Below are 11802 nucleotides of genomic sequence, written 5' to 3'. Positions count from 1 at the left end.
TGGCACACCTACTTATTGTACATTTAATATGATATTATATATATATTCAGTGGTCGAAGTAGGGGTGTATACAGTGGTAAGCCATACCGCCACTTCTCCTACCACCTTCATTGTAAAACTATCAAATTTAATTCACTTACATTTCCATTCCATTCTTCATACCGCCACTTCTATATTTACACTTCGACCACTGTATAATCTAAAGACAACAATTCTTATTTGTATAGTACATGTGCTAATATATCAGTTGTGACAATGTAGTTTGGCCTATGCATATACCAGGGTACGGTACTGTGTTCACACTAAGTTACACACTCATTATTAACACATTTGGGAGCATATTCAATTGACGGCGGGATCGCCGAAAATCCCGCGCTCCAAAAATATTGCCGTTCTTACGGTAATCCTGCGCGGGAAAACCGTTAATACGGTAATTTACTTGCTCAGGGAGCTGCGAGCTGAAATCCAGCGAGATGTTACCATATTAACGGTAATATTTTTTGAGCGCAGGATTTTCGGCGATCCCGCCGTCAATTGAATATGCCCCTTAGCATGTTTAAAACCGTGCCCTTAGTATATATTTATAAAACAGTACTTACGGTGTATATAAACCCCATCTTAATTACTGTGAGGAATGATGCATACCTTTCAACGGTCTTGATTTTTCACGGCCAATGGCATGGGGACATCTGGAATGGGCATCACCACAGTCAAAATATGTTTGGCATGTATGAACCAGTTTGCATAGTGTTGGCTACAGAATGTTTAAAGAACCATAACAATGGCTTAGAACATAATGTAAGATGAACAGCAAATTTCGTTTTAAACTAGTGCATATTTGACTGACTCACATATACCTAGTTGCACTCACTGTATAGTTTATGGAAGTGCCGTCATGTAAGAACTTTACGTGTCAATTTGTGTTATTGCAAGACCGGAAAAAGTAAAAATATAATTTCAAATTCCAGGCTGCTCCTACTTTAGGACCACTCCATGAATTCATTTTTTTTACATTTAAGCCTTATTTCTGAGAATGACATTATTATTTCATGTAATACATTTCTAGTTCACATTATTTTCATTAAATTATTGTTTCTGCAAATGTAAATTTGCTTTTTCATGTAAAGTGTCATTCAAAGTAAAGACGTGATTTGTAAAAGGAAGGTTCTTTTGCAAGGAAGGAAAAACGCCCATTTCTGTGCCTAGTCGGCATTATGCATAAAGTTCTGCAAGGAATGCCATGGTCTGCCCAGCTCTTCCTTTCAGAAAAAACAAAACCTTGTCACCTCCAGCATAAACCATGTGTTTACTGATATAAAGCGGAAAAGTAGATACATGACAACATAATATAACACTTATGCTGCCTTATAAATGACCCTTATTGTTTACCACATGTTTAAGTCATTCCAAACACTTCATTGTACTTAGTATAATGTAGCTGCCATAACATGCTTATACAAGGACATGTAATGGCTTATCTAACTTGTGTTGTGTTGTGGAACTTAATGTGTTATAGAACAACTTAGCATTGGTTATTGTATTCATGTAACGATTGATATTTACCTGTTACCTACCTGGTCCAAGGAGAAGGTTCCATTTAGAAATGCCATACTTGGTGCAACAGTGCAACTGCCAGTGGGATGGTCTATACGATCACCCATTCTGTCAATCATCTAGACTAAAGTGTTCCGATTGGAAATCAGTAGAGGGAAGTGTTAGTGTGACCGGCAGAGCATGCAGGTAAAGAGCAGCATTAAGCCACAGCTAGCATATAAGGCTGATGGTAGAAGTGAAGAGGAGGAAGAAGGATAGTCTGTTGAGGTGTAATGCAGAAGAAAGAGCGAGAAAATATATTCCTAAAAAATATATATATGAAAGGGTATGCTAATTGTTAATTAAGTAATATGTTTATCAACTCAGACAGCTTTAGATGGAAAGTTAGCCTGCTTATTATTATTTACTGAAAGAGTGTCAAAAGAAAAGAACATAATACAGCCCTAAATGTACAGTTGAACTGCTGTTGTTATTGTTATTACTTATATCATTAAGCTGTATGCTGGATTGCTAAGAAAATGTATTATTTATTCTTAGGGTAGTATAAAACAACAGAAATAAAAGCAAACAGAACCCACTCGTGTTTGGATCTACCTACACTTGTATCATTCTGATATTTATTGAGTCATTCATCTATATAACTATTCATTAATTTAGAATTTTATTTGTATTTATACTTATTGTTTTACTGATGCATTTATCTATCTATTGATGTACTGTTTTATCTTTATATATTGATTCACTGTTCTATCTAAACTTATTTCTTTACTCTATTTAACTCCTCACCTAATTTATAACCAACTTTTGTTTATACCTATCATTGTAGTCACCATCTCACCCACTTACAGCTAGTCCTACCCTTCTCATACTAACCACCCAATATATATTCTAACAGGTGTACTGGATCCACCCTCAATACCCCTGATATAACTAGACTTCACCCCACCCCACCCCACATCTTGAAGTCTGTTATATTCTAAAATACCTCTTCCAATTTAGCAACACTCCAGCCCAATACCTACCCTATCGGCATATTAATATCCCACATCTTTCCACATCTGTTGCCAGACACAACCCCACCCTCTCCCATCTACCAGTACCCCACCTATCCAATGAAAATACCCTTTCTTAAAACTAAAGAATATCCACACTCTACCCCCTAGCACACACCACCATTACATTACTTCCCTCCCCCTTCCTCTCCACTCCTATACACCCCAACTTAACATCTCCACTCCTACCTATACTACTGCTGCATCTTTAGTTACATCAGATGCTTAACCCTAACAGAACTCATTTCTTTACTTACAATTTTTCCTCTCAAATGCCCAGCTCTGAAAACCAGGAACTACTTAATCATTCACCTCCATGGTCCATGCTCACATCCCCGTACTCAAACTCTAGAGACCACAGCTCCTGTACAACACCACACAACATACTGCAAGCAGCGCTCCGCAGCTGTAGACAGGTAGGTATAAAAGTAAAAATAAGTCACACTCAAATAATGGTGAAAATAGATTTTATTTTACATATTCATGTGTTAATATAAAATATATTGTAGAAACTGAACTACAAATTGTGCTATTCAATAATAAACATGAGCGAATGGTAACCTTGTTCCCTCGCTGTCAAATCCATAATAAAGATTTCTTCTGCAGGACAAAGAAGAAATGTTTTAACCAAAGAAGGACATTGGATGGCCAGTTTTATAGTTCTTTTCTTTTGAGGTCACTCATTATCAACATAGTTCTCAGCCCCTAATTGGCATTTATTTTATCCATGACACTGAATAAGCATTTTCGTGCACATTAACCCCATTGTTTATTTGTCGTTTACATTGTTTATTTGTGACAAATGTATAATTTACAATGCAAACATTTTTTCATAATTGTGGCTACTGTTTTTGGATTTTATAAATGGCAACATTTCTAAGGCAAAAAATGGTTTTCAAATAATGATAGTCACTACCAAGGAGAGATATATTTTTTAGATGGAAGAGTAATTTAAAGTTTTTAGTTGCAAAACACTTTTACAAATGTCATTGGGATCAGGGGTTATTTTGTTATCAGATGTTTGTCTGCACATGTGTGTAGGACTTCCAGTGTTGTATAATTCTACCACTACTTCATCCAGTTGTTTACTTATCATTTAGCTTCTATCATCGCTTGTATAACAGACTCTGGGCTGTTTTTTTTTTCATTATTTGTATTTCTTATATGTACTACCCTCCCTTCCTCACCTTTTCCCTCTTCTTCCCCCTGTGCTTTGACAGTGGGACAAAACGCTGAGAGGTAAATTGCTGTGTGAAATAAAATGATAGGTAATTGGGAGATGAATTGCTTACATCTAGTCTACTTAGTTTGTGGTTTGAAGGTCACAAAATATCAACTGATTAAAGAGCAACTTATAACTAATACCGTTTATTGTGTCCAAACTCTTTTCAAATATTTTAGGATTAGCTAAAAACCCATAAAAATAGTCTATTTATCTCCCAACAGTTGCTGAATTTGTAACGAGAACTTGAAAATGACAGAACACCAGTACAGGATTTATTATAGTTATTATAGTAGAATTTTGGGACTCTCTGCTTAGCCAGACACATACTGTATGTGAGTCTACAATTAATCTATTAAAGATCATGTAAGAATGTTACCAAATTATTTATAAAAATGATTCCCACTGAAAAAAACAATAAGAAAAGTGTCAGTCACCACTTAGGGCTAAGGCAAATTTATCATTTAATATACAAACTTTTTTTTCCTAATTGTGACTTCTTAGATTCTGATTTTGGATTTTTCACATTGAAAATTGCAACATTTCTAAGCTACAAAAAAGATTTTCAAACAATGACAGTCCCAACCAAGGATTAGATGTGCGCAGAAGAGATAATTTTTTTAGATGTGAGACTAATTTAAATAAGTAGAAAAGCAGCTTTACAAATGTCAGTGGGAACAGGGGTTATTTTTGCCTGCACATGTTTGTACGTCTCCCACAGTGTGTATGTGCAGAGTAATGTTGTATAATACTATCACTACTTCATCCACAAAACAATTGTGAAAACAATAGCTACATTACACTACTGTAAAGAATGAGGTGCTCCCGAGGGGGCGAGAACGTCCTTATGTAATTGACCACAAATATCAAATAAGATCTCAGGGCATAAAATAAAAGCTTGTTCCATTAAAATATTATCTTCATCATGGTGGTATATCTTCGTGGAGGGCATCCAGCTGTCTTCTTGTTTCTGACTGTAACAGTTTCATTCTTGGTGTCTGGCCAGCTTCTCAAAACATCTGCTTAAAGAGCCTGGTGATGTTCAGAACTAAATCACACCCTTGGAACATGAACATAGTAAATTGAACTATTCACTGGGAAAAAAACTCTCAACTGTGTCCAATATTCCATGTTAATGGAAGAAATGATTGTGATCTCTTGTGGAAGAACTGACACATTGCAATTCGCTTTTCATGGTAGGCATTGCTATGACTATTGTCTATTTAGTCAAACATCTGTAGCCTTCATTGCAGCTTTTTTATACATTTATATAGTAATCATGCCTCAAGGGCTCAATGTTGATTGCTGTCTTCTATTTACTGAGTGTGAAAGAAATCAAAGCTGGAAATAGTTACAAGTACACCTGCTATATGATTGTCATTTCCGTTTGTACCTGAGGATGGCAACATTGAGTTTAATGTGTTCAGTACTACTTGTCAGATGACCCAGAATAGCAATATTTCCAGGATTACTACGTGTTTAAACAAACACATTATGAACAGCAAAAATTACAAAATACACTTTTTTTGTATCATGCTCTGAATTTTCTTATCTTTACATAATATTATCACACACATTTTCATATCTGTAATTGCACAAAAACAACCTTTTAATTCTCTTACTTTATAATTCTGTTTCTTATTTTTAATTTTGTACAACATAATTTTAAAGCGGACATTGACAAAAGCATTATTCTCACATAAACTTCAAACATTTTTTGATAACCATAATCTAAATTTAAATCAGTCAACTTGACAATCATTCAACAGCAAGCTATAAAAATGCTGGCTTCTACGCACTGGGTTTAATAGATAGGGCATAGATAGTCATTCATAGAGACTGCCAACTTGCAATAGTAGAGTTTAACGCTATTTCCAAGTCTTTATTCTATGTATCAGCACTTTAGCAATTAAGCTATAATATCTCATGTGACCTTACCATTTATGATTTTTCTCAGGTTTTCTATTTTAAAATAAATTATGACTGGCCTACTTATCATCATCATCATCATCATTAATTTATATAGCGCCACTAATTCCGCAGCGCTGTACAGAGAACTCACTCACATCAGTCCCTGCTCTATTGGAGCTTACAGTCTAAATTCCCTAACATACACACACAGACAGAGAGGGAGAGACTAGGGTCAATTTAGATAGCAGCCAATTAACCTACCAGTATGTGTTTGGAGTATGGGAGGAAACCAGAGCACCCGGAGGAAACCCACGCAAACACAGGGAGAACATACAAACTCCACACAGATAAGGCAATGGTCGGGAATCAAACTCATGACCCCAGTGCTGTGAGGCTTAGAAAAGATTGTGAGAGTTTAACATGATCCTTAAACCTCTTGTTTTAGGCAATAAGGGCCTCATTTAGAATTAATCCATTTATGGGGTGTAAATATATGCATTTCCATACTGTATATGCACACCAAAATTGGTCTATATCTATATTTGAGCATATCTTAAACTTGTGGTGCCTTGAACCTGTAGACCCAGAACAGGGACAGGACAACCGTTAGCTGTGTACAGTCAGGAGTAGCGATTCACCCTAATGAAACTTCAAAGCATCCCCAGATGTGCTTCTTAGTGTATCTTTTGGGGGTGAGGCCTGGTGTAAAGATGATGATGATGACAGCAGCAGCAGCACTATCTAGCTGCTTCTGATTGGCTATTATCATACTGACCCATCTAGCTAATAGTGTTACATTCATTATGGCCGTGACCATATTATGCAAGTTGAGGCAGTCTATTTAGATTTTTTATTTGTCATTTCTGTATGGACTGTTGAAGAACAGAAGAGTAACATTTGATTTATAAAGCTGTAAACAATGGATGTGGGGGTGTATGTACTTAACTACATTTCATATGGAAAATACATCTTTCACATTTATTAATAAAAACCAAGACACTAATCACTCTTGTGTATACGACACTTCATTACATTACATTGTGTACTATTAGGGTAATGCAACTTTTGTATTTACTATTAAAACTGCTAGCCATATCTCTAAGCTATCGTTGGGCATAAATATAGACATTTGTACGCCTGACGCAGAAATACTGCTGTATTTTGTGTTTGAAGTATCTTGAGATACGTGCGACTCAGGATAATACGTCTTCAATAGTCAAAGATTATTCTGCATTTTAAACTTTGCTGCACTATAAAATATTTTGTTGCTCTTCACGGTGTCAAAGAAAAAAAAAGACTCTTATATGTTGTTATATATATATATATATATATATTTATTTCTGACCCTTGTGGCTCTTCGCAGTATCAGCATGAAAGTGTTTCTTTTATTTACTATACAATAGGGGTTTATTGCTTTTTGAACTCTTTTGTTTATAGTGATATTTCGTTTTTTACCTCTTCCACTTTTCACTGTATTGAATGTCAAATATGAAGGACATGAACTAGTTCAGTGTAGCGGGAGGCAATGAATGACCACTAGTAAAAAGTTTGTGAACCTATTTATGCTTCTCTATGTAGAGCTCAATGTCTTCTCTAAATGTGTATAGATCAACAAAGTAAGGGTGCTTCAGGGCATGAAATATTTTTGTTTGGCCTCCTAGTTATGTCAAGCATGTTTACATTTGACAAAGTCAAGTGCAAGTCAGTCACTCTCAGTCCCAGCACAGTGATCAAAGTGGAAATTTAGATCTGGCTGTATGAAAAATGCAACTGAATGGCTGGAGGCCACCTAGATCCTGAAGCTTAAGGCAATTTAATAAGTTTAAATTCATTTCAGCCCTAATGTTATATGCTTTTTATTACTATTAAGTAAAATGCAAAGATATAGTAATGCAATCCTATAGACTCTGTGTCCCCAACCTCTTTCATATCTAATATACACAAACACATATAATGGAACACACAATATGGGGCATGCAGACACAGACATACACACAGACACACCACACACACACACACACACACACACACGGGATCTGACTCCTAAAGTAATAAAACGCTTACATACCTGTGTGATGTGTAAGAAATAAACAGGGGAAACTCTAGGTCATGGTTGTCCAATCAGCGGCCCAGCATGCCTGTAAATGTGGTCCAGCAGGAGTTTTGGTTGTGGCAAGGGGGCAGCGCTGAAAAAAAAAATCCTGAAAAAAAAAAAAAAAAGAAAATACTTACCTTGCGGTCACGTCAGCTGGCGCTCCGGCTCCCTCCTTGGTCTCCTCCTCCATGTGGCGCCCGCAGTGAATGTTGGGGGTGACCATCACATCCGACATCCATTGCGTAGCGCAGCACAGAGGAGTCACCCGCTCGCACTATCAGCAGCAGTGAAAGATTATCCAGTATCTGTATGTATCTAATATAAATATTAAGAGATAATTGTATTTTTAATATTTTAAACCATTTTAAATGTGCAGTGCTGAGTAGGGAGAAAATATCACCCACTGTTACTCTCATCGGAGGCTGCTCCATGAGCCATTTTTCCCGCCACCCTATCTTTAAATCTCTTTAGATTTCTATTAGTCCTCCTGATGCTACCTTTATCGGTGACCATTTCAAACTGGTCAATAAAAAAAATGATTCATGGGTGCAGAAAGAGAGGAAAAAAAAGTTTTTGCCATTTAATTCCCCGAACCCCACTAAGGGGCATATGCAGGTAAGTTAAATTGTATCTGGTAATGGGACTACTACTTTAATCATGATTCTGCAACAGCTTTCCTAACTCTTACTAACTTCATTTCCATAGTTTAATATGTTAACTATGTTTTCTATGGTTTTTTCAATAATCAGCTATCGTTAGTGTTAGTGTATTTTATGTGCGGCCCAAACCAACTCGTCGTCTTCCAATGTGGCCCAGGGAAGCTAAAAGGTTGGACACCCCTGCTCTAGGTTTTGTTCACTCTGCTGAAGGGAATTTCTGAAATAAACCTTTCCCCAGAACATCAGTTTCAGGTTAAATAACTTTTATCTGACTGTGTGTTTTTACTACTGACTGAGTTATGTCAGACTGAAGGCATTCGAGATCAAATGCATGGAGGCCTATGCAAAGAGCTCATCCACTATGGCTGCTGCTTAGGAAATCTGTTTGTGACAGTTGACTACAAAGTGGTGAGCAATGTGGAGAAGTGCCAATATGACATACCCTTGTATACCTGCACATTAGATTCTCTCCAAGAGAAGTGGGCTAGATGTGGGAGTCTGGGAGAACTCCTAGTTATTCGCGGGTTTCCTGGACATTCCGGGAGAGTAGGCAACTATGGGTAGGGGAGAGCAGCGGGATCATGTATGCAGAAAGGGGGAAGGTTTTTTTTGTTTGTCCAGACATATATGAAGGCACAATAGGAATTTGTTGTGCGTATTAGAGTAATTGATGTGACAATGGGAGGTGGAAAGCTGTAATGTCATATGTGGTCTGAACATACATAACATACATATATATATATATATATTATTGACATCAATAAAGGCAAATCCTTCACTGCTGCTGTTCACAGATGCCTTGCATTTTTCTACATACACTATACAAAAGAAACCACTAGCAATAACAGTGATGTGAAAATACTCTAGATGATTCACTATACAACTATATACATCTACACATATATATATATAAATACACAATTGTAAAATATTAATTAATACATAAAACGCACAGGAATGGAAAGCCCAAAAAAGCCCCAAAAATTATTAACTTTGCACCTGGGCAAAACCATGTGGGGACAGGTTTATAGTTAGGGTAAGGCATGTCCTAGATCAACTTTAAAATGCATTGTAAACATAAAGCTATCAAGTATTTGTTTGCTACATGAAAAAGCAGCCAATATTTAACTTATGTACAAAATAATAAACTAATATGCACCCCTTGCATTCTAACATGGTTTTATTCAGGAGAAAACTTACTAATTTGTTTGACATTCCTTATTGAATCAGGCCCACATAATTCTACAAACACATTAAAATGTCACCACAGTAAAATTCCACACTTAAAGTTAGACAAATTGTGCAGTTCTCGATCTTGCAGCGTAGGCTACCCGATGTTCTCTCTTGCTTGTTCTTGGAGTGTTGTTGTCAGTTGGCTTCTGGAAGCTTGGAGTCCTGTATTGAAAATGTGTAAAAATTTTATTATAATGCAAAATGTTAACAAATCCTGAATGATTCAAACACAACAATCCATTATGACCAAAAAAAACCAAACCGCATTGTACAGGCACATATAGATGATAACATATATGGAAATTTATAGTCATATACTAACATCTATCAACCCCTGACAGTCAGTTAATTAACCCCCTTCCCCTAGCCAATTAATAATTTTGATGCCTGTGCAGCCTATCCCCCCACCCCCCTCCTCCAGCCAGTTAATAATATTGATTCCCCTGCAATCTATTCCCCCCCATGCCTGAGTCATGACCTCCACCCCTCATAGACAATTAATAATAATGATGCCCCCGCAGCCTATCCTTCTCTTGAGTTATGATCTCCCCCTCATAGACAATTAATAATAATAATGCCCCCACAGCCTCCTCTTGACTTGACTGCCAGACTGGTCCTCTTCTGTCCCGTGCTTCTTAATTTTTGCAGTGCAGGCGCAGTTTGTCTATTTAGTGTGGTCACGTGAGATGTTAAAACCTCACCGCGCTCGCATTGTCTGGCAGCTAACAGCTTCTGAATTGCTGTTATCTTGCATCCGTCTGGGGGATTGGTGAATGCCTCTATTGAGCTAGTGAGTGAGGTCTGATTCGGGGTCATACCCTTTAGACCAGGGACGGCAACAATAAGCGAGCCAGACAGAAGTTTTTGGTGGAAAAAAATGCACCCCCGGACCCAGCGCCCCAGGCTGCAGCTTGATCAGCCTATTGGTTGATCAGACCCTCATTATTAAATCGAGCACCTGCACAGCATCAATGTTCATCAATACATCATCAAATTAACCCTTGCTGTGTTTCTTTAGGCTTAAACCAGTTATCAATATTGCGTTACTCTAGGCCTCAAAGCTTCAGATGACACTAAGCCTAAAGAGTTTGTGACAGATCACCCATTTACGAAGGTGGAAAAATTACTTTTTGTGATGTTATGCGCCTATTTTGTTTGCAAATAACAGGTTATTCAGGGCATGCCTAACTAAAGCAGGCTAGACGCTGTCATGGAAAGCTCAATATGCAAAAGGCAAAAATGAGATTCATGGGGCGGAGAGAACACCTTTGCGGGACTTTCCCTAGTTGGTGAGTGACCACAGTGCATCTTTCTTATGAGTCGCTCTATAATTTGAAGGGGATGGCTATTATATCATCGAGGTACTTATGATGTGAGTAAGCACACTTACATGTGTACAAATACCCATATATTAAAAGTATTTAAACATAGAAGAATGATATGTCACCCAATGTCTCCTCAATGTAATGATTAATTTATGCCATGGAGGCCTTTTAGGATTTTAGTTTAGTCACGTTTAAATTAAAGAAGGGAGTGGTCTTCAAATGGACTTTTAAAGTGATATTTTAAAAGTTTCCAACATTAGCATTTCCACCTTAACCTCAAATTCCACAAAAATAGACCCATTCACCATGTTCTGGGGGTCTGTGTTTATGTATGCGTTAGGTAGAGAAATATTATAGGCACATTTGCACATAAAATGTGCCACTTTTCTTTCTTAGCAGTAGGACAGTGTTGGCTAACCTGTGACACTCCAGGTGTTGTGAAACTACAAGTCCCAGCATGCTTTGCCAATATATAGCAGCTTATTGCTGGAAGGGTATGCTGGATCTTGTAGTTTCACAACACCTGGAGTATCACATTTTAGCCAACACTGCACTAGGACATGGGCTTTTACCCCCCCCCCCCAACCCAGTTGGATAAAGCTCAGTAAAACAATGAAGTGTGTAGATTCAATAGCATGTGGTGGTTGAAAAAATATAAACTCATTGTCCCGGCATTATTTAATATTTTAGTGCAGACTGCGGACTGTGAAGCATTGTGGTACATATGTAGGGAGTATCATCAAATTCAACT

At 37.3% G+C, this 11802-nt stretch overlaps 1 long non-coding RNA gene across 1 annotated transcript; it reads left to right on the top strand.

Annotated features, from left to right (window-relative positions):
• Positions 1-808: 808 nt before the first annotated feature.
• Positions 809-3968, top strand: LOC142107720 (uncharacterized). The gene is made up of 2 exons (XR_012680001.1): positions 809-3022; positions 3213-3968. It is a non-coding gene; the product is annotated as an uncharacterized LOC142107720 (long non-coding RNA).
• Positions 3969-11802: the final 7834 nt, after the last annotated feature.

Source organism: Mixophyes fleayi, chromosome 1 (assembly GCF_038048845.1).
Source record: "Mixophyes fleayi isolate aMixFle1 chromosome 1, aMixFle1.hap1, whole genome shotgun sequence".
Lineage (NCBI taxonomy): Eukaryota > Metazoa > Chordata > Amphibia > Anura > Limnodynastidae > Mixophyes > Mixophyes fleayi.
The sequence above is the reverse complement of the archived record's forward strand: the minus strand, read 5'-3'. Positions and strand labels throughout refer to the sequence as shown.